At 43.9% G+C, this 23,198-nt stretch overlaps 1 protein-coding gene across 2 annotated transcripts in view; it reads left to right on the top strand.

Annotated features, from left to right (window-relative positions):
* Positions 1-13,228: 13,228 nt before the first annotated feature.
* fut8b (fucosyltransferase 8b (alpha (1,6) fucosyltransferase)) overlaps positions 13,229-23,198 on the top strand; it is a 76,865-nt gene continuing 66,895 nt past the window's right edge. The window contains exon 1 of one of the 2 annotated variants that reach the window (XM_084030030.1): positions 13,229-13,389. The gene's annotated coding sequence lies outside the window, so the exon portion shown is untranslated. Of the gene's footprint in view, positions 13,390-13,594; positions 13,611-23,198 lie in introns of those variants that run through there. The other variant, XM_084030031.1, reaches the window with a different exon arrangement.

The following is a 23,198-nucleotide window of genomic DNA, read 5'->3' as shown; positions in this document are numbered from 1 at the left end:
TCTTGTCTCATTTCGCAAGAATGTTGTTTGTATGTGCACAGCCGGATGACTCACACTGTGTCCGTGTGTCACTTTCAAGTTCAAAGAGCTAATTAGGTAGGAATCCCATCCCAGCGTTGTGCCTTCCATAGAATACTGCCCTTTAGAGGGCATTATTCGTGTGAGCACACACATGAACATTAAAGCACAGAAGGGAGTCGAATTGAAAGAATAACCGTGTCTAATGCACCTCATCTGCCGTTGATTGTAGTTGCTCTGTTTGTCCGTCGCAATTATTCCGTCGGAGAGCCGCTGACCACAACCTTGCTCTGGGACGCGCTGCCAGCAGAATAACAATAAAGCACGGGAAGGAAAATTGAGGCCAGCCTCTCAAGTCTTAGGTCTTTCATTCGACATGAGTCAGACAGCGGAATGTCTATCATTTTGCAAAACCTAAATTAAATGTGAGCAGATGAGAGCGGGCGGCCGGTACTCGAAGGACTCCGTTTTCTGTTGCGAAAGGAAAAGGAAGGAGGAGAATTTAATATGGCTGAAAGTTGCATTGGTGTTGGCTGTCTTGGTTGTCTGCATGAGAGGGGCTTAGAAGAAGCTAGGCCAAACTGAACCACTGGAGTGAGCTCTGGGGATAAGATGAAGGATTAAGGGAAAAAGGGAGAACTAGTGAGGGGGGGGTAGGTGGCAAGAAGTTTTGCAAAGAAAGAGAGTCTACACCGTACGGAGGAGGTGAGCGAGAAATGAAGATGAAGTGAGGCAGGGAGAAGAAGGGAAGCAGTCTAGAACGTGTTGAGACAGAGGATGAATGTTTGAGGCTACAGCTTTTTAAAAACTCCAATAAAGCCAGCTGGCTCCCGGCCGCATTGGAAAATGGAAAAACGGAGGAGGGAGGCTTTGAGTGGCGAGCCCGGGGGCCAGTGGAGCGAGGCGGGGCCCGCTGAGGCCGAATGGCAGGGCAGCGTTCCTCTTTGTGGGAGAACTAATTTACAAGGGTTAAGGCAGGGTGAGCCGCACTTAGTCGGGCCAAAACAGAACTGCAGCTTTCATCTGCTACCGGACTTCAAGCCGTCACGTAATGAAACACTGAACAATATGCAATTATGCATCAGGTCGCTGCAATATGAATATAGGCATCCTTTTCCAACTCTACGTATGCGTGGGTAACATGCAGCTTGCAGAGCTCTGCCTCTGTGAGCTGCATGGGGTGGAGATGTAGAGGAAATGAGCTTGCTGGGAAATGATATGAGTAAACACCAATGTGCAGTAATGACTGGGGAATCCTGCTGTGGCCTCCCTGCCCACTCTCCTCCACCTTCATTATTAACATCCTTTCTCAAAGTCAAGCGGAGACGGGAAATGCATCGGTTATTGAGTTTTCGGCGGGAGTGTGTGTGTGTGTGTGTGTGTGTGAGGGGGTTCTTGGTTTCTTTTCTGGGAAATTAGCATGTTTATGTTCTATACCTGCCAGTTCTCATCCACTGGTTCTAGCTATACCTACAAGAAGGACAGGTGACGTAGTTTAAAGAGGGAAACAGATACTGAGGTGGAAACGCTGAACCTAGAAGTCAATGTTGACTTATTCCTCACCTAATTCCGTACTTGAGTAACGCCACTGCCATACTTATTTTAACACAAACCACAAGCTCTCTGGAAACCTCCCCAGGTTTCTCTCTCCCTCTTTATGGCAAATATCTTCAAAACTAGCAACTCGCAACTATCTAGATTGATGAATAGCAGTACAGGTTACAAGAAAAATCTGTATTTTTGGTTTTGTTTGAACTGGAGAAAACACAAGCAGCCAATCATGGGTCTTGTAGTCTCCACATGGTATCTCTGGTATGAGTGATGCTGATGTCCACGGCTGTATCAGGCGGCAATGTGAAACCAAGATGGAAGTGCGTTAAAATACCATTCTCGCTACTGGCCATCAGGGGGCGACTCCTCTTGTTGCAAAAAGAAGTTCAATTACATTGAAATTTATGAAAAAAAATAACTCACTTGATTTATTGTCTCAATAAACATTGTTAAGATGAGTTTATGGTCTCTATCGCTAGTTTCAAGTCTCCTTCAATGCGTCATGATGTTCATTTCGTGAATTAATGGTCACATTTCGAGTCAAACAGACAATAAAGCAGGGTATGCTTTAGGGCGTGTAAAGCAATATTGCCCTGCGTGTCAGGTATCTGCTCTTAAATTGTTTTGCCATCATGAAAAACAACTCCTGAAAGGATTTATTTTTGGGCCACTGCATTATCCAGGCCGAAAGCGTCTCCTAAGGGAATAATCAATATTTGAATATATTATGCAAATGTGTGTTCCACCTATCCCACATTTCAAGTGTTGTAAAGTTAGCAAGTGAAAGCAGATGTGATTTCTCTGCCAGAGCCGTATTTCTTTCACGCCCTTGTCTTCTTGGCAGCACGGCCCCCCCCTCGCTGTAATCTCCGAATACACATCACTTCAGGCTTCGTCTGCCATTATTGGTGCTGAGCAGGACAGGTGGAGTGAAAAGAAAAAGGGGGGATGTATGTATGACTGGGAACATCCACGGAGAGGGCGTGAGTCAGTGGCTTTGGCCAGAATTAAGAGCCCGTGCCTGTTGAGAGATGGGGGGCTCACCTCCCCGTTTACCCATAAATCCCGAACGCTCTCATCATTAAGTGAATTCATCTTGTCGGAGGCCTGGACGTGGCTCAATTTCCTGCTCCAGATTGCCATCCTGCTTTATTGAGCGATCTCACTCCGGCGGAGGGAGGAGACGCCCTTGCCAAAAGGGAAGGCTGGCTGCGGTGATGGCCGCCATTGACATTTTTACAGCTTCACCCTCCACTGACGTTGCATACGCTTACACCACACCCCCCCTCGCATTGTGCTGAGTCAGGACGATTAGGCACTGGGAATTTGTTTTGTTATGGGGGGAGGAGGTGTAAATGTGTCTTTGTTTTGTCATTCATCGTGTGTAGTTATGGAGGGTTTGCCACTGAAATCCCAAGGAAATGACAGCTGCTTTGATCATTTCTGATATTGTGCTGCTAATTGCTTTTCCCGGCACCGAAATCAAAGTTCAGACACACAATCGTACCCCTCCCTGTTTTTTCCTGTTCCTATGGGTGGCTTGTCATTACTCTGCTCTGCGTCTTCTTTAGCGTTGCTATCAGTGGGAGAGGGAGCCGTGTCTTCGATCCTGCCGGTTAGCAGACTGGAGCCAGCGTGGCCTGAGCGTCGCATCCACGCTTGTCACTCCGGGTGCGTTATCATTAACGGAAGGCAGAGAGCAGCGAGGAAACACGAAGCCACTCGGCCGTCCGTCTGACAGCCGCCTCTCTCTCTCTCTCTCTGGCTCTCGCTGTCTGAAACGGTTAGGCGTGTTTGTCTTTAGTGTTGTGGACTTCGTTCTAAGGTTGCTGAATGGTCTTGGGGACAATAAGGATTTATTGGCAAGTGGGTTAATCCCTGAGTCTCTGTGAGAAGAAAATCAAATGCAGTTCAGTTACTTTTTCTATTTGTTGAGGCTCAGCTGCCCATTGTCATGCCGGGGCCAGGTTTAAAGGAACGTTTTCTGCTCTCGTCTATATACTAGACGATAAATAATGATATTACCTGAGTAAAAACATGGGGTTTTAATAGTTGTTAACCTGTGGGAGCAGATGGTACCTTTACATTTACCCCTGTGAAGATTTCTTGTGAGCAAACAGTTGTATGAATTTAGTGTTTCTCATCAATATTCCTAGTGTGGATCATAGCGAATGTGTTCTTTTTCACATGAAATCTGTACTGTATATATTCCTGTTTACAATATGTTCGCCCTGCCAATGTACACTTATTACACGTGTTACAAGGTGACGCCAAGGGGTGGGAACGTGTTCTTGCTTTTGAAATAGGAGCTAAGAAAGTCTGGTGAGGTGACGTTATGAATAATGACTAACAGGATACAGAGATAATGGATTTAGAGTTAAGTAGGAATCACTTGAAACAGTCTGCAGTTTTAACTGTTTAAATATCGCTGTGGTTACCGAATGATTTACTACTATTACACTAACAGGTGGATTTATTCGGGTAGATTTTGAAATCATGCTAAAATTGCATATCAAAAAGATCCCTTTCCTTTCATACCACAAGTCACCGGAGTCTTGAAAGCGAACATCGACCCTCTTTCCCAAGTTTCTTCAGGTCCAGCTGTTTGATCTCCACCGGTGTTTGATCGACAGCTTTCACACCAGCCCGAACTGACCGTACAAACACACCAAACACATTGGTCTTGTGTTATTTGCTTGTCTTCCCTTTGTGTGTTGAACTCTCTTGCTTCTCACGTTGCTTCTCTCCATGTTACTACAGGATGTTTCAAATCCCGTGAGAAGCAAGTGAAGTAAAGTCACTCCCCTTAATTCTTCCACACCCTCTTTGCGAAACACAGAGCATTTCGAAGCTGTTGAACTCGCAGTCCTCTCTGTTTGCTCGTATAGTCCACAACCTGCACAGGCACGCAGTAAAAAGTGATACCTGCCACACATGCGGGGCGTGCACAATATAAACGGTATCTCTCCAACTATTCACTGCCTCTGCTTCTCCCATTTACAGGAGGAGATCTCCCAGATAACCCACTATCTCACAAATTAGAATAGTCACTCAGCCGGCTCCTCTTCAGCACATTCTTTAACCGCTGCAGGTCTGTGACAGTCGCAACGACCGGGATTCAATTTAAATCCCCACTTGACATGCTGAGTATGTGATGGCGCTTAAGCCCAAGACAAGGATTTTTCTCCCCATATCGGCGAGAAACCGACGCACCGAGGACCTCTTTAGCATGTACGGAGCTTGACCTTGACGTTGGTTTCCACAATGGATGACATGATGAGTTTCATAGTTGTACAGCTTTGCTTCCTCATTACGTCTGCATGTGGCCACAGATGGAACATCTAACCGAGCTCATGACAGCCGACACAGGTACGGCCATCAACCAGGGAGGTGTGCAGGCGGAACCATTCGGGAGCAGATGTCAGCTCCACCGCCGACGGCGAGCTCTTGAAATCACATATCATAAACCTTCAAAATCTCTCAACTTAGTTCAAAATACTTGTTGGCCTCCAGGTAACGTGGAGCAGTGATGCGACGCGGTCATTCGCTCGGCGGACCATAAACAGCCGTGCGACGCAGCGGCTCCGATGAGAAGGAAGCGGCAGAGATGCTGAGTGTGGATTGGAAAACAAACAGATGCTGGGAACTCGGTAAAATTAATGAACCCCTCATTAATGAATGGCCAAATGTCTGACAAGCTTCACAGCAAGTGTGTGCAGCTTTTCGCTTACTTACTATGACACAGGAGGGATTGCCAGTGTTTCCAATTAAGGCTGCAGCTAACATTATCAGTCGACAGGGGCGGACTGGTGCAAAAAAGTGGCCCGGGAATTTGTTCCTGACTGGCCCCCTCTACAGGGGGCGGGAATGGGGAGGCAGCGGCCGGCTAAACTCGAGTTGACCTAAACAAGTTAAACCTCAGAAAATAAGAATAAAAGGTGTAAACAATGAGGCACATTTGTGTCAATAAATGCAGCAGATGCAGCATTTTCATAAAAAAACAACTTATTTTTAAATTTTTGTTCAAAGACGTACTTAAACATGAAACACTACGTATAAATATAAATAAATTGGACCATTGCCCAAAATTTAAAATAAAATTAAACCATAATTCTGTGAATCTATACAATTGGCTAATGTTACAGCTACCCCCTCAGTCAATTAGTGTCATGAACAAATGCCTTCCTTACCTTTATGCTCTGAGTGTTTTTCATCCTCACTTTTCTTCTTTTTTCTCTTGTCTGTACCAGATCGGTGCCCGTTTTGGTGACATATCTTCCGCTATATCACTATCATGCCGTGATGTGCAGCTGTCAGTCATCCCATCATACCTGTCGGCAGATGGGGAAAAAAATTGCAGCCTGGGGGCCCCCTAGTGGCTACGGGGGCCCTATGTATCCACAAATTCCGTCACCTGTTTTAATACGTCCATGATTGTAACTGACATGTGAAATTAAAATGACCACCTGCTGGTTCGGCCTGGGGTGGACCTGCCGTTCTGGAGATTTCCCGATGGCCAGTCCGCCCCTGTCAGCCCATGTGTCATATTGATTATTTTATAACTTTTTGTCAGCAAATATCGCAGTCTCCCCGAGCCCGAGGGGTTTCTTCTAATTGCTTGTTTTCTTTAACCAACAGTCCAAAAGCCAATGATGCAACGACAGAAACCCGAGAAAAGGCAGTGAGTTCCAGCTTCTCAAATGTGGAAATTTGTACAAGAATAAACTGAATTTCTTTCGGTTTTGGACTGTTAGGCGGATGAAACAAGGAATTTGAAGATGTCACCTTGGAGCATGTTTGTGAACCAAAATCAGTGGGTTGTGATCATGAAATGTTAGAGAAAGAGTTTAACCCTTCAATCTTCTTTCTCCTACGTCATTTGTGTGTCGTAAGGATAGCATCGCGACGCTTCCCTGCGTGGTCGGAAGGAGCACGGTGATGACAGTGACGTCGGAGGGGAGCGGTGGATGAAGATGAAGGCACAGAGACGTGGTGGAGACTGCAGAGAGCTATGTAGAGGCTTCAGTGACACCTGCTGGCGGCACGACGAGCACAAGTGAGCCTCCGGTCACAGCAATGTTTCATCCAAGGTGTCACTTTCTTAATTTACCCACTCGTCACATGTGCACCATCCCCGGCAGCATCCCTGGAGTTGCATGTGAGGTGAGACGGCGAAGTGAACCTCGGTCACGGAGAAAAACCCATGATTTCACAGAGTCTAATTCATGCACACAGGCCTGCGTTGCACATGCCGTACGTGTGCAGACTAACATGTAGAGACGCAGCTGGATTTACAGCGTGCTATGGGATTGCATATGACACTGTGAAGTAACACTGCCATCTACTGTTTAAAAGGCAATAGTAAATGAATGGTAAATGTCACAGTGTTGACTTTCCGGAGATTGCGGCCACATCTAAAAGACGGATGTTGAATTTTGGTGCCAATCCTGATCGTTTGTGTGATTGTTTAGCTGTAGTAGGAATAAATCAGGACTGGGAGCTAATGTAATTGCTCGGGAATGCGAGGTGGCTGTGAATGATTCAGGACTGGACAGGGCCCCCCACAACATAACTTAGATTGAGTTTGTGTTATTACACCAGACCAATATGAGAAGCTCTACTTTGATCACGATTAAGTAGATTGGCTTGCGGGTATACAAGGTCATTATAGACCTGGACATAACGTACACATTTAGGTGTTTATTTTGTCTATTTGCATGTGTAGATTTTGCATGAAGGTTCGCATTAGATAATGTCTCATTTGCATATTCAAAACACAAGCTTCCAGAAAAGTTGTAATACAAAAAAATGTATAGTCTCAATGTAAGAAATCGTCATGGTGACCTCCTCAGGTTAAGATTCAGCAGTCTACCAGTAGAGGGCAGTGGACTCAGCGATATTACATTTCAGAAAAAGTAGAAAGGCTATCTGTGTCACTCTAAAGCGACCATCCCTGAACGGAATGAATATTAGCCACTTACAGGGCCGTCCTGACATCATCGACACAGGCTTTCAATTCATACGACCCCAGTGACTCAACTGACGGCCGCGTGACAACTCTCATGTGACACTAAGATGTGGGGAATTGCCGGGACAAACCATCTTACTGAGCATTTACATTTTTTTAAATGTGTTGAATATATATCATACACATCGTTTTAAATGTATTTTTATCCTCTGCCTTACCGGAATGTACCCTTTACTGGATAATACTCTTACTGTGTGTTTTATTTATTTATGTTTATTTATGTTTTTATTGCTTTTTCTCAACCTGAATTTTGAGCACTTAGGCTTTCAAAACTAAACACCCTCTTCTGTTGCATCGGTGCAGCAGGACTAAACATTTGCAATAATTTGATACCAGAGAGATGTCTTCATTCAAAAAAAGACATGACATAATTAAAAAGAAACTGGCATAAGAAACAAATTCAAATAATTATTATAATGATTAAATATCTCTCTAAGTAGCATTACGCGTTAGCAAACAAGTTGTCTTACTAAACTGTAGCCCCCTCAAGGATCACATGCTGCATTTAAATGCATTTACACCGTGAAATGGGGCATGACGTTCTTGACATGAACAAAATGTACCTCGGGGTCCAAAACACCATGGAATAATGACATAACATAATTGCTGTGTCAATACCGGAGTAATTGCCTGGGAAAATCTTCTTTTGAGACACTGGGGAATGTACTGTGTGCAAAATGCATTCGATGGTGCAAATTCCTTCATCGCAATGTGTCATTTTATATAGTGGCGTCACCATATATACAGATGTAAATCCAGACCTCACACACATTTAGTCATAAACATCAAAAACAAACATAGAAGGTGTGCATACGTCTCTTTTATTAATTATGATACCCACTCCATAACTGAGAGGTACACAGGTTTACGTATGAGTGGTTATTTATACAATTGCAAGCAATACACCAGACAATCTCTTCACACGTACAAAACAAACACCTTCACGGCTAATTTCCATATTTTCTTTTCATTCCAATTTACTCGGAATCATTAAACTGACAGGATTTTGCAAAATGCTATAATCATGTCATCATAATACAAAGTTAATAAGCAGTATCATTGAGTTGTTTCCCTGTCTTAGATGGCTGATTTAAACAGGCAAAGCTTCACTCATGACGACCTGAATGTCAATACAGGATTTAATCAACTGCAGGGAAACATCAAACACCCCCCAAAAAAAGAAAAGAAAAAAACAGCCTCGCTCAATGTGCATACAAATGAATCGATCACCATCCAGACCCATCAGCTTCACACCTTTATAAAGCCTGAATCACTTGGCAGCTGCGATTCACACACCGGAACTAAACCGAGACTTGTAAACTGATTAGCAATGCATTTAACCAGCAATAAACATTATAGGTGTGATAATAACAAACATAGCAGGTGTTTGTTCTGCAGCCATCAAATTCAGAGGCGTATTATCTTGGTGTCATTCACTCTTTTTGAAGCCGAATGTCCATGTTCCTCCCAATGCCTCCATTCTCTCTCTCTCTCTCTCTCTCTGTATATATATATATATATATATATACAGCAGTGTCACCCTGTGGCGGCCAGAGGAAATGCATGGAGATGTAGAACAAGCATTCACCTGAATGCCCGCTACTTTAGAATGGAGTTTTAGCCACTCTATCTCTATCTGTTTATCACCCCCCCTGATGTCCACTGAGTGGATGTCATTAACATCATTATCTGTCATAATTATGCTTCTGTCATAGATGAAACATATCATCTGAGCAACTCAGGCATCAATAATAGCATTCTCATGAATTTCTCAAATATCTTTTAAATGTGTATACCAATCAAGTGTAATACCACATGTATTATTTGTACATTTATCCCAGCTCACTTAACAGCATGCTATTCAAGAGCTCAGTTTTTGGGGTGACCTGAAGCCTGGCCTAGAGGATCATGTGATTGGGCGTGTGTGTGTGTGTGTGTGTGTGTGTGTGTGTGTGTGCACCTCTGTGTCTGTCCTCCACTACTGCAGCAAACATATATTCCGGGTGGTCAGTTATGGCTGCATGCTCAAGGGCCTCTCGTGGTTTTCGGTGACTCATACTTTCTCAAAACCCCTTTTATCGCCTGCCATTAACCGCCCGCTGACTCCTCACTCACTACTCTTAACCGGCGTAGCTGGTAGAGAGGCTGCTAGCGATAGCTCGGCCGATGCCACGGCTAATGAAGCCACCAATAGACACAGTGCTGAGTAGCTCTCGGCTGCTGCTTTGCAGCTCACTTTTATTGCTTTTATTGCAGCTGACAGTGTAAGGTACACCCACTGCTGCACACCGCCACAACTCGGCCCCTGCTAAGCTGGCAGACAGCTTTACACCATTGCTGTTGTTCAGTAAATAACGCAGATCACCATTACCTGTCATTGCAAGAGTCAGATGGTTTCTAGGCATCCTGTATTACTGTAAATAACGATAGTCACCCTGAGCCTCTTTATCATGTAAACTGTTGACAGGTAACAATACTACTGAATAGACATTCTTGTCTGAAGACATAAACATGGGTCGTGTCATGGCCTCCATGAAATTATTCGTAGAAGCCAGTACATCATCCTCATTTTGATACATTACAAATGCCATGTAGATATTAAAAATAATATCACATTTTTCTTATGTGATAACTCATGTCAGGGCCAGTAGCAGTTTAATATATCTATTCAATAAAAGTGTTTTAAGTGTCACGCGTTTCATGGAATATTTTGTAGCGCAAGAATACGTCTGAATAAGTCCCGGAGTGATGCATTCCTTCCCAAGTGATACAAATTAATATGGTAATGATATCCTAATGATGCTCTGATGAGATTATAATCATTCGGTTCCATTTCGTTTCGTAATTGCGGTATGTGATGCATGGAAAGTGACACTCGCGTTATAAATGCGTTTGTGCGAGCCTGTTGACAGAATCGCTGTCCGTATCTCAGATTTTTGAGTGATGATTATCATGCTGCATACATAATGCAGCACGAGACAGTCGGTGCTCCACGTCCTCCACGCTGGTTCTGCATTCCACCCCGGCTTTTCCTTCAGGTGAATAGAGCTCCTTTTAGAAACTCTTCCTCAGCAGCAGCTCAATCTGAAAAGGTCAGCGAGACGAAAAAGGTCAGTAGGGATCGACCTGCCTCCGCCTACGTAGAGATCAACACTGATGATGATGATGATGATAATGATGATGATGATGATGATGATGATGATGATGATATCACAGCTGACCATCACGTGTGTGGAGACAATCATAGGTGTACCCCTGAGTCATGAGATCAAACCTGGTTGGTGAAACCAAAGTCTTCTCCGTCACGTCTCTTCTTTAAACTACCAAGAAAATGCCTCAGAGCCGGCGCACTGTGGCCTTCGCGTCACACGAGGGCGCTACTGCATCAGCTGTGGGAGTCTGTTCACTTAGCTGGAATGTGTGTACCAAATGTGGGTTATTGTTGTTATTGTTGATTCAGCTCCTCGCGGCTGGAGTGAGACCTCTCAGAGGCGTGCAGGATATTTTTCAAAGATGGATAGCGAAAAAAAAAAAAACCACAGCAAATGAAAAGCCTTCGGGTGTTATGAATTTGATTTAGTTGCTTAATTCTCAAGTGAGACTGAAAACGGGAGATAGAAAAACATCCATATGCAGCAGTTCACAGAGAGTGGGTACAGTAAGTTACACGTTCAAGGGCAACAAATGACAACTTTAAAAGGCTTCTGTTTTCACTGCACCCATCTGCTGAGCTTCTCTTTACTTTAAATGGTTGTTTATTCTTATTAAACGGAAGCTTCCTCATGAATTCTGAGAATATAAATGAGAAATGTCTCTGTTGAGCCGGTTTAGAGTTGATGGACACTTTTGCTGTATTACGTTGATCAAATTAAAAATGAATGTCATGTGACGTGAACCATGACTGTGAATTACTGAACGAGCAGGCGTCCACAGGAAGACTGCTGAGCTGGGTTATGTCCCGCCTTTATGGCGCTGGTTTATAGCTGTGTAACTGATGGCTCGTCCAGAAGCACCTACTGACCACTCAGGTGTGCTGTTTAAAACGTAAAAGCCTGCACCAGAAAGTCCAGTATAGAGGTAATTAACCCCTCAAAGAGCTGACACAGGCAGAGCTGTAAATTACACAAGACAAGAAGACAGGCATTCAGTGCTCATCCTGTAAGTTACACTTCACTCATGCTGCAAATGGAAAATTACTTAGATTACTTTTTAATTCTCAGTGAAACCAAGATGTCAAATATTTCTTCAGCTATTTTGTTTCAAACATTACAGTACTCATACAAGAAGTATCTAGTTTTGGTTTTACTTGTTTGTTTGTTTTTTTCCGGAAATCTTGTTCTGCGTGCCACGTAGCCTAGATGTTGAAACCACTCCTTTCTGGTAGACAGATTAATGTAAAATGTTGACATCACAATTTGTAAGGTCTGTCTCAGCTGAACACTTGAGCAATGACATCGCCCATTGTGAATCCCCAGGTGGTGAGGGGAAAAAATGGAAAAGTTTGCTTTATCGCTGCAGACATATTAAGAAAGATAAATTAAAAAAAACATTGGATATCCAAGCTGTTTGGTTTCTCTTATCACCCAAAAACGAGAAATAATCCATGATGTTCTGTAACTGCGGACTGAGGTTGTAACAGATGAGTGATGGAGCAGACTAGATGGCCTTGGAGAAGAAAAGGCCACATGATCACTTTCGATGTGAAGGCTACAACCCTTCACTGTATAAGATGTGAGGCTCTGCCCTGCACCGATGCTGTGACAGTCTGAAGGTCGAGTAAAGTGTCAACGACGAGGTGGTGGGTGGGGGGGCAGAGTCGGCCTTCCATCCACCGGTGGCACCAGGTCTGTCTGTCTCCGAGCCCGACTGCAGTACAACAACCTGACACTGGTGTGCGCACTGCAGCTTCCACTCCATCCGACTCTCATGAGTAGTCAAGTCAGCCAGTGAGAGCGCCAGGAAATTCAGGAAATCAAACCCACCGTGCCTTCAAAATAAACTTCAAAATAAACATTCCTAAAAGCGTAAACTAGGTAAAGGGTGGGTACCGTGCTTTATATGTGGACGCAAATAACTATAATAACATTTTCAATAAAATGTATATTTTTTAAATAATTGAAGGATTTTTTTTGTACTAAAACAGGTTCTGATACAATATCGGTGCAGAAGAAATAGCCCATGATTCAACAAAAGAAAGAAAAAAACTTATATGGGCATTAGTCCAGAGGAGGTATAGGTGACTTATTATTTATTATTCAGTGTCGTATAAAGGTGGCCAACTGCTTAGGTTAAATAAATTAGGACCGTTACCAAACTCAAGTTTATTTCCATTGGATTGAAGTAGTTAAGTATACTTCACACTTTTTTTTGATAATCTTCATATTCAAGCACAGCCATTTGTGTTTAACGGTAGTGCTAATGATTCAATTTTCATGGAATAAACTTATTACAATTCTCTCACAGCTGCCACATACAAGTGCAACAAAAATTAAAAGTTATAGCAGAAATGTTGTGAGTAACTTGGTGACCACACGGCCTTTTAATTTGAAAAACCATGACCGGATATGAAGTTTCCCCCCTCTGGTCTGTGTTAACGCCGGCCATCCAGCAGATCCCCACAGAGCAGCCTCGACTGCCGTATTCATAGATCCCGGCTCTCCCAGTTCCTGTTTCCGCCGCAGCCTTTTTTACTCATTTTTTTCCTGGAGCAACAACTCTCGGCTGCCGCTGCGTCAGACCCAGCCTCCGCAGCAACGGTCGGATGCCGCTGGAAGCCGGTGTATCATACCAAGGTAGGCGACAATAAAGCTGCTGCATGGCGGAACTGTAGTCGCTACAGAGGCTCGGCTCATAGATTCCCTCCCGCTACATCCCGGCCTGTTGACTGCGTCGCCGCTGAGATCACGGTGACCAAATAGCGGTCACGGTGGGTAGGAATTTCTGGTCCCGTTATATCGGCGCCGTTACTCGGATGTTTTGCTCCGCTTCGGGAGGATGTTCCGTTGATACTCCGGTAAGTTACATTCAAAATAAACTGCCCCCGCGTTCTCATTTGTTGCTTATTCGCATTAGCGGGGTTGCAAAAAAAGCAAAGTGGGCATCTTCAAAACAACGTGCAGTGTATATCCGCGTCGCCGTCACCGCAGCATTATGTGGACCGCGTAGCATGATAGTGATAGTTGAGGCTAAAGGCATCAACAGTGCTAGAAGCGTGTAGCATATAAGCTAGCTGTCTCCGTGTGTGTGCGTTTGTTTTCGGTTTGTCGTCGGCATATAGGACTTCTCGCCGTTATATGACAGCGAAACGCGTTTGAAACCCCCGTCCAGCCTCGCACACCCACGGCGTGAAACCTACAGACGTATGACACGGGGAGGTTCCTTGACAAGCGTGTGTGTCCGTTAACGTGTTTTTATACGTGTGGCGAGCAAGACAAAGCGGCCGTCTGTGTTTCAGCCGTAGTGTCAGGGAGGCGTTTGTTGTTTGGTATATCTCGAGATGTGGTTAATGTGTAATAAGGCCTTGTGATTGTGTGATTGTGGTGTAACGACGGGGCTGGGCTCGGCTCATTTCGAGCTTCATTCTTTCATCACACCGGGACAGTCAAGGGGGAGTGGGTGATTTCAGCCTCCCATCCCTTCCCCACACACTTCGATGATAATGTAGATGGCAGCATGTATGTACGTATGGTTCAGTGGGGCTCAACTGATAGAGGTTAAAATCCCATTTGAGGGCCCCATTTGAGGATGTATGCCTGTCAAAAGCGACAACAAATGTCTTGAATTCTTATCATATAGATGGGTGTAATATTGCCACACTTTTCAGAACTGCAGCCTGCCAAGAAACAATGTGTTGCAAGACAATCTTTAAAAAAAGTCCTATATATGACAGATTCAATGGAAAATAAGTGCAATATCTTATCACTTTCGTGGCATGGAATCGATTTGCGATATGGATGACGTACTGCCTATTTTTTTTTGTCCCATTAACCGTAGTATTTCATATCCCTTAATGTCTGAAGGTGATATTATAAGACATATTTCAACTCTGAAGCGCAGTGTTTCTTTTAAATATCCTTTGACAGCATATTGTCTGGTGATGAATTATTAGCTCATAGCGTTGTATAATGCCACAATTATCCCCCCAAGTTTCGATCCATTTGCGGCCAATATCCATTGTGTTCTCGTGTGAAGCGTAGTTGCTGACAAGGGAGAAACCCAACACCCATGGACGACTAATGCATCATTAATGTTATCTAATAACGTCAGCTTGCGTAACTGGAGGCAGATTGATTGAGTTAGTAGTGCTAACCCATTCATGAATAAGTAAACAGTCATATATTGTGGTGACAGCAGTCCATGCCATAGCAAGTTAACTGCGGCTTCAGCTAGACCTCTATTTAAATCTGAAGTGTTTTAAACTGTCAGGCCAATTTTTCGACATAAAGAAAAGTGACTCATGCTTTGGCTGCGATTTTGCTTGGATCGTTTCATTTTTGGGAATGAATAGGTGTCGCCATGGGTGGACCCATTTTATATCAGCCAAGAGCAAATAATTACATTAGAGCAGTTCATTCCAGGCTGTGTAATTTTGATGAAGCACTTAAATTAAATAGTAGCGCTAACACTCAAGCTAACCCTTGAAATTTACTTGGCAGGTTTGACGCTTTTTTTGCAGAATGCCTCCCAGGTTGTGTTGTTTCTGCTTGTTGAATTAATTGCATGGGACAAATGTTGCATTTGCTACCAGTTGGCTTGTAACACATGATACTGCATCTATAATACAGGGGAATGTGCTTTCTAGAGAGGTAGGCCCCCCCTGCCTCACTTCAGCTATTTTCTGTCTTTCCCCTTCCTTCGTTTCCCTCCCTCTGTGCCCTTTGTGCTTCCTCCTTCCATGCCTCATGCCACTGCCTGTCTTCATTTTTGACTAATGAGTTCATTAAACATATTAGTGTTGCTCTGCCAAAGAGGTTAGGTGCGGTGTAGTGAGCAAAAATGGGCGGTGACTCATTTCGTAGTTTTATCTGTATTTAACACTGTGCACATTTGCCACATGGCAAGCTCAATTTCTCTGTTTGGTTTAGCGTAGCGAGCCACTGCCAAGTGGACTTTTATTTAAAAAAAGGCAGTTGGATTTGTTTTTCATTTCAATTCTGTCTGCAGTAGCAGCTTGTCACCTGCACAGCAAGTGCCTCTGTTTGCATGAAAAGCTATTCTAATTTCAAGCATCACAGTATTTTGGCTCACTGTACAGTGTGTGTATAATGCTTGATATTGGCTTCACTGTGCTGTTCATACATCCCCTTTTTGCACCATGTTGTCCCAGATATATCCTTTTTTTTCTCCCCTGAAAAACGTCAGGTGGCTGAGAAGAGAAGGCTGAATCGAGTTATGGAGGAAGAAAAAAACAACACATTTTGAAGACATGTTTGGGGGCTTCATGCTTACAAGCACAAAGCACATTGAAATGGAGAGGCAATGCAAGACACAGCAATGCTTGTAGCCAGCTGCAGCAAGTAACAATCCCACCAAAAGTGGAAGGCTCATCTGGAAGCATTGTTTTGTTGGTATTGTTAATCTCTGTGCAGGGTATTTCTCCTCACGAATTCCAGACAATGTCGTGTAAATAGAGCAGAAGCCATTGAAAAGAAGCTTTTGCCTTTGTTGTCTCTGCTTTGAGGAAGGGAAAGACTGAAATTATTATATATGGATACATGGGCACACACCTATTTCTGAGTCTTATTATTAAGCACTTGGTCTGCCAAGACAAGAAAGATACAGAGTTAGCTTGTTCATCCATACGGTTCAGTGAACAATGTCCTGTGTAAGCATTTGGCTGGCATTTGTCATGTGAGAGTGGTGCTCAATGTCCATTTTCTGTATCATCTAAGCTCTAGGTTTTTGAAGGCAACAGGAAAGAGATGGGGAAAATAGTCATTAACCTCTTAAGATATTAATGTGGAGAATTTCCGTGACGTCTTGTGCATCAGAGTAGACGCTGTAGAGATAACTGTAATTATGCCATGTGCAGAAACATACCTGTAATTTCTGATTTCTCGTAATCTTACAGGATGCAAACCTCTTTAAATGGACAAAATCTGTAGGAAAAATTAATTTCTGCCATCACTCTTCTCCTGCTCTCATCCTACCAGAGGGCCACTATTATCTGTATTGTAAGACAGAGTGTCTGTCTAGTAATTGTACGAGCCAATCACAGGGCGAGTGTGGGGCAGGTTTCCATGGAGAAAAACGAGCTGGGCCGTGAGGTTGCTGAAGCTCAGCATGTGCAGCAGCCTAGCCTGATCCAGGCTGATAGCATTCTCTGGCAGCAGAAAAAGAAAAGGCCCCAGCAGGCCTGCCCTACTGTCTGCCTGTCTAAATGTCTCGCTTCTTGTCTACCTGTCTTACTCAGCTGAATGTCTACAGACAGAGTGAAAGAAGGGGAGTTCTGGATCGAAATTCGGTCAGACAGGCACAATAGTAACTTGGCCCGGTAGCCATGTGGCATCAGATTGGATTTGTATAGGGACTGGATCTAGACCACATAATGCCTTAGCCACAGCTGTTTTGGGTGGGCTTGCAGGATGCGTGGATGTGTGTTGGGTTGAGGGGTAGACCAGTCAGAGATCCTGACCTGGACTCCCACTCAAAGAGTGTGCTGCCCCAGCTCTGTTTGGCCCTGCAGGGAGGCTGGCCAGCCTGCAGAGCACTCAGAAAAGATGTGTATTTGTGTGTGTGCGCACTTATGTGTGCTTGCTTTTGCTGTATCTCGGGGAGCTATTCCTGCTGCAGCTTTAGCTGGGAAGTGGGTCTTACGACATTTTCCTCTCAGCTCATCTGAGCCGTCCAGAAATATGCATGTACCCATCCACATGCAGAGCTGAAATTCTCTCCTTCCCCTTTTTTTCTTGCTCATTTTCAGTCGAAAGCACTTAACTACCCCTTGTTGCACAGCTGCCGATGTGCCTTTGCATTAATTTTGCTGTCTGTGTATTGTATGCAAGTGTGCATATATATGATGTATGGCTTTATTGTGAATGCTCATCATCAGAAGAATGCAGTGAAGTTTGCAGTGCCTCCTCTGCACGATGAACTATATTGACAAGGGTATGACACACACTGAGCATTTTTAGCTCATCAGAAGTTGCTGAGGGACTCACTGTGGGACACAAACAGCCCCCCTCTTCCTGCCAACCAACCACCCACCCACCTACCCACAAATCCCCTGATGCTCTGTGCCTATGGCCCATCAAACAGCCTTGTCAGCCCCTCTGAGTCCCCAGCTCAGGCCAGGATCAGAGCAGGCATGGAGGGCTGGAGGGATTCAGGGATGCTGCTAAAAATTCTTAACTGCATGACAAGATACCGCACTGTCTGAGTCTTATGCACCTCATAGCATCAAACTTAAAACAGGATCTAAACCTACTTTGGTCTCTAAAGGGCTCTGTCTAGGATGGGGGGCATCCTGGATGTGCAGACCCACACTGGTGACTTTGGATGGAAGGGACAGAGATTTGGAATGTAGAAGAGGCAGATGGGTACGGAGGGGGAAATTAGGAGAGAAGAGAGAGGTAGTAATTGGGACAGCTGCGCGGCTTGAGGCGTAAGCAGTCAGATTCCCCACCTCACTCCCACCCCCCACTCTCCCCACCAAAAAAAAAAAAAAAAAAGAAGAAGAAGAAGAGCGCCAGAGAGCCAGATGCTGGCCATTAGGATCACAGTGACAATAGCCTAAATTCATTCTGCAGCCAGAACACAGAATACACAAGCCCACAAAGACACACACATGGGGATGGAAAAGAATAAGACTATGAGCTCATCTGACAGAATGGGTGCATATCCCACACATGGGTAGAAAGGTTGTGTGACAGGCTTGCCTCCGCATGGGGTTTGTGGATATTATTCTGTTTTCAACAGGAAGCCCAAATTCCCAGCAGCCACTCCACCTCTACCCACACACACACAAGGACTATTGAATGGACTCCATTTAGACACTGGTATCTGATCCAGTACCGGCCAGTACTGGGTGGCCTGTGTGTGACCTCCACGCAGGTCCAGAGAGGGTTCAACCCCAGGCCCCTGGAAAGTAGGACCTGGATTACGATGAATGGCCTTCATTATCTTTCTCGCAGGCGATGGGCTATTTATGTCAGTGGTGCCAGTCCTGCTTCCTGGAGGGTTTGTTTGCCATGGTGGGTGGAGTGTCTGTGGATTTTTGCTGCTACACTATTGATCCCCAAGGGATAAACTCATTTCTGTGACCTCCATTGTGAGGTCAAACTGTAAGGTCAGCTACACTATGTAGTTTTCTAGCTGGAGGGGATTCAGACTTTTGCGTAACACTAACCTCCCCGGCGGCTGTGGCAAGTTCAGTGGAGATGAGGTGGTTATTGTGCATGTGTCCAATTCTGTAGGTATGAATGAGTTCATTGTGTGTGTGTGTGTGTGTGTGTGTGTGTGTGTGTGTGTGTGTGTGTGTGTGTGTGTGTGTGTGTGTGTGTGTGTGTGTGTGTGTGTGTGTGTGTGTGTGTGTGTGTGTGTGTGTGTGTGTGTGTGTGTGTGTGTGTGTGTGTGTGTGTGTGTGTGTGTGTGTGTGTGTGTGTGTGTGTGGTGTGTGTGTGTGTGTGTGTGTGGCATGTGCAGTGTGTGTTACCGATGGTTGGCGGTGTACGGCGGTGGCTGAGAGGATGGAAAGGGGATCGTAGAGGATTGGCCTGATTGGATTTCCGTTGCAGGAGTACTGTCACCTGGCTCAGCATGGCGCTCAGGCAGACAGCAAGGTAGCAATCAGACAGCAGCCACACTGTGAATATACAGCAAAATCTGCATTCATGCACTGCAGATACAAACATCCACTTTACAGAATATGAAGATAAACGTCCCGAAAGTGAAGTCAATTTTATTCATATACTCCAGTATCACAAATCAGACTTTTTTCCTCAAGGGGATTGACATCTTGTACAGCATATAACACTCCCTCAATTTCTGATGAGGAAAAACACCCCTATAAATACCATTTAACAAGGACATTTTGAGTGAATGTTGTACGGCATGTGTACAGAATAGACCAAGATCAAGAAAACTTGACAGATGGATCTGCAGAGATATCGAGCAAATTTCAGGTGCCACTGACAGATCTGGACCTGAACCACATAACCTCCTCCTCACTATGGAGACCTGGAAAGGGAACACACAAACGCATAAGAGGCAAATCCCAGGCATGACATTCACGAGAAAAAGGAAACAAACGCACTGGGGGAGAGACAAAGACAATATGCATACAAGGCGTGAAGTCATCAAACAATAAACAAGGAACAGGAAGTTGAGGCGAATGGATTTGAAGGCCAGGACAGAGTTAGCCTGTCTGATGTGAGTGTGGAGAGCATTCCAGTCTGCTGACTTATGTGTAACTCTGGGGACAGACAGTACTGTCCTGTACTCTGAGACTGGAGAGCACAACATGATAGATAGGGTTTAAGGAGATCAGACAGGTATGAAGGGGCATGGTCATTCACCTTAAATGATCAATCATCAATGATTACACCGACAGGAATCCGTTGTTAACCAGGCTATTATGCTAATTGATCCAATAAGCAGTCTCAATAGACCAGAATGCAAAGCAGCAGCAAGTCGTGTTCTCATGAAATGTTGCTTATGGCTTAAAAAAAGGGGGAAAAGCTCTAATATACTTTCATTCTTTGTGATCCATACATATAGGTCTATAACCGACAGCTAAATAAAACGGTTTGTTCCATTGTCTTGTCAGGCCTTTTCTCTGGGGATTGTTGAAAATCACTCTGGTAAACATAGGAAATCACTAACTGAAGTCAAATTAGACAAGGAAGGCTGAAAGAATGTGGCTAGAACAAAACCGTAAACAATCGCAGAACGACTCCTGGAATGCATTGTTCATCCCATATTGACGATTTTCAACACAGTATCTGAGGGTGGCTTATTATTTTCAGTTCCTTTCACAACTCCTTTAGGGTTGAGGTGGATTCAACTGAGCAAGGGATAGGGGTGGAAAAGAAGGGGACTAGAATTCGAGCTAGATAAAACGTGATCGAATGAAATGCCATAACCCAACATATTAGGTTTTGTGTTACAGACTGTCATCAGGATGTAACATATTTGTATATTTCTATTGGCAATTCTGGTGTTTATAGTTTTATTCCCTCAAATAATGGAGAACAACTGGAATATCTGCATGTTTTTACAAACTGAAGGGATCACAAATGTGTTTAGGAGCATTTTAATGGTTTTGACATTAATTCATACCCCTGCAATTTGCTCATCCAAAGATGGAGGAGAATATCACAGAGCGCGAGATCTGCAAAATGTGGACAAAACATCACAGCAGCTTTATTTTGGCTATCTTGCAGTTGCAGTGCATTTGAAGAATAGATTTTAAGGATATATTAACTTAATGAATGTGACTTGAAACAATTCCAAGAGCTTGCCCTTTGCACGACTGTGGGAATGTCAGCCATCACACCACTGAGTGATGTCCAATCTCTTGTTGCTTAATGATATTTCTGGGTATTAAGGAGTCCTGTGTGCCGGAAAAGTCTCATTTCCCATATTTCAGTTATTGATTGAGTTATAAAACAAGTTAATAATTCTCATGTCGCAGACTTTGCATTATAGATATTGCACTCTTTTATACTGCAATATCAATACGTATTTTCAGCCCCTGTACAGTGCAGACGGCAGGTGTTTGCAGATGCAGTTCACGTAAGTTATGTGCATGTATTGTGACTGTGCAACCACCTGAACTTCCTTCCTGTGGCATTATTACTCTCCAGAAAACACAGATCCTCATTGGCTGCCAGGGGGTTTTCAGCAAAATGGGGGCTAATTCATTGTTCAGTTCCACATTACTTCTAAATTAAATAATTACTATAATTGTTTGTTTTGTTTAACAGTGGTTACCATGGCATTGAGGGTAAATTGAGCTGCACATTTACTAGAAAGCTGTGTGTTAGTTTGACTCGTTACGTTTGTCACATGCCACCCCCTGGCCTCTGCCATCTTTCCTGTAATGTCACACTTTGCAGAACAATTCCTGCATAAATAATGTTTAAGAAACGGGGGTCGGATGATATGGCATTTTCAGAGCCAATACCGATTATTAGTGTGTCTTGAGTAGTGTGGTCTTTTATCAGTTTGGGATTTGGGAGGTACCGTTGCTGCTGCTTTATTGATGTTCTGGAGGCTCCAAGAATAAAACGCTCTCTAGTACTTAATGTTTCGTTTCCCCATCCCTTCCTCTTTGACTTTGTCCCTATCCCGGTCCGTCATTGCTGTTTTCTTAATTTCTTTTCAACTGGTGTTTTTGAGCAGATCATTGGGTTAAATAAAAGACATTACATTTACTCTGCTACATTAGCTGGACTATAAAGTTAACCCTGTAGGACCTCTTGTCCAAAACCAACACCTGCACTTAGCTCCCAATTAGATTCACAGGCAATCATTGCTTTACCACGTCAGCTTTAGGGTTGGGGTTCAGTAGCATTTTTTTTTCATCAAATCTAGTACAAACAGCGACCCTGACTCACTGTTCACACCAAGTCACACCATGTGGTTTTCTATTTTTCTAACCACCACCCCTCACACCCAACCTAACCAGACAGTCACACACTCTATACTATGTCAGTTGCTCTGAGCATCTAATAAAGATGTGACTGGGCAGCACAGGCATTCACCTATGGCAAAACCCACGGCAAATTGGCATGAGACCATTTGCATCTAACATGCCTGTCATGCAGCCCCAGGGGTGTTGCATCACCTGGTGTCACCACCCCGCCTTCCTCTCTTTTCATGTTGTCGTGGTAGCACCCTCCAACAGAACCCCGCTGCTCTTTATTACCAGGGCCATCAATGTAGAGGAGACTTTAAAGGGCCCGCTTGGCAGACCCATTCCTCAGTTTTAGCTGTGGTCTGGGAGAGCATTAGCAACATGCCAGTCAGATATAAGAGTCCCTAATAGGACTCAATGAGATGACACAGCAGTCCAAGCTTATTATGATGTTGTAGCTTTGGGACAGGGAAGGAAGAGAGCAAGAGCAAGTGACTGACCGCATGCCAAAAAATCATGAACCGTTTCTAACGGATCAGCATAGATCTGTGAGAGAAGACTAGATGGACAGGATGTAGGTTGGCTGAAATATTGGGATGTATGCTAGGGATGCAACAATACACTTAGCCCACAGTTCAATATGTACCTCGGTTCTTGGGTTATGATTTTGTTTCGGCTTCGGTACACATTTTGTGCGCATTCAAGTTTATTGTGTAATAAAATAGATAAATATGTAAAAAAACACAACACTTTAAAATGCAAGGGCTTCTTAGTCTTGACGACTGGTATAGGATAAAAGGGGGTAAAACAATTTAAAAAGTAAATGTACATATTTGAAATATGTACATATTTAAAACATAAAGTCACTGTTTTAAAAAAAAAAAAACCTATACTTCAGTAGCCTATATATGACTTTCATGCAGGTTTAGAGTATGCACTCTTCATCTCCCACTTCGACATTACATTACTGAAAAGTGTACGCGATGGCAGTGTAAAGATTGAGCGTTTTGATAAGGTGATGGA

This window comes from Eutrigla gurnardus (genome assembly GCF_963514095.1).
Source record: "Eutrigla gurnardus genome assembly, chromosome: 16".
Lineage (NCBI taxonomy): Eukaryota > Metazoa > Chordata > Actinopteri > Perciformes > Triglidae > Eutrigla > Eutrigla gurnardus.
The sequence above is the reverse complement of the archived record's forward strand: the minus strand, read 5'-3'. Positions and strand labels throughout refer to the sequence as shown.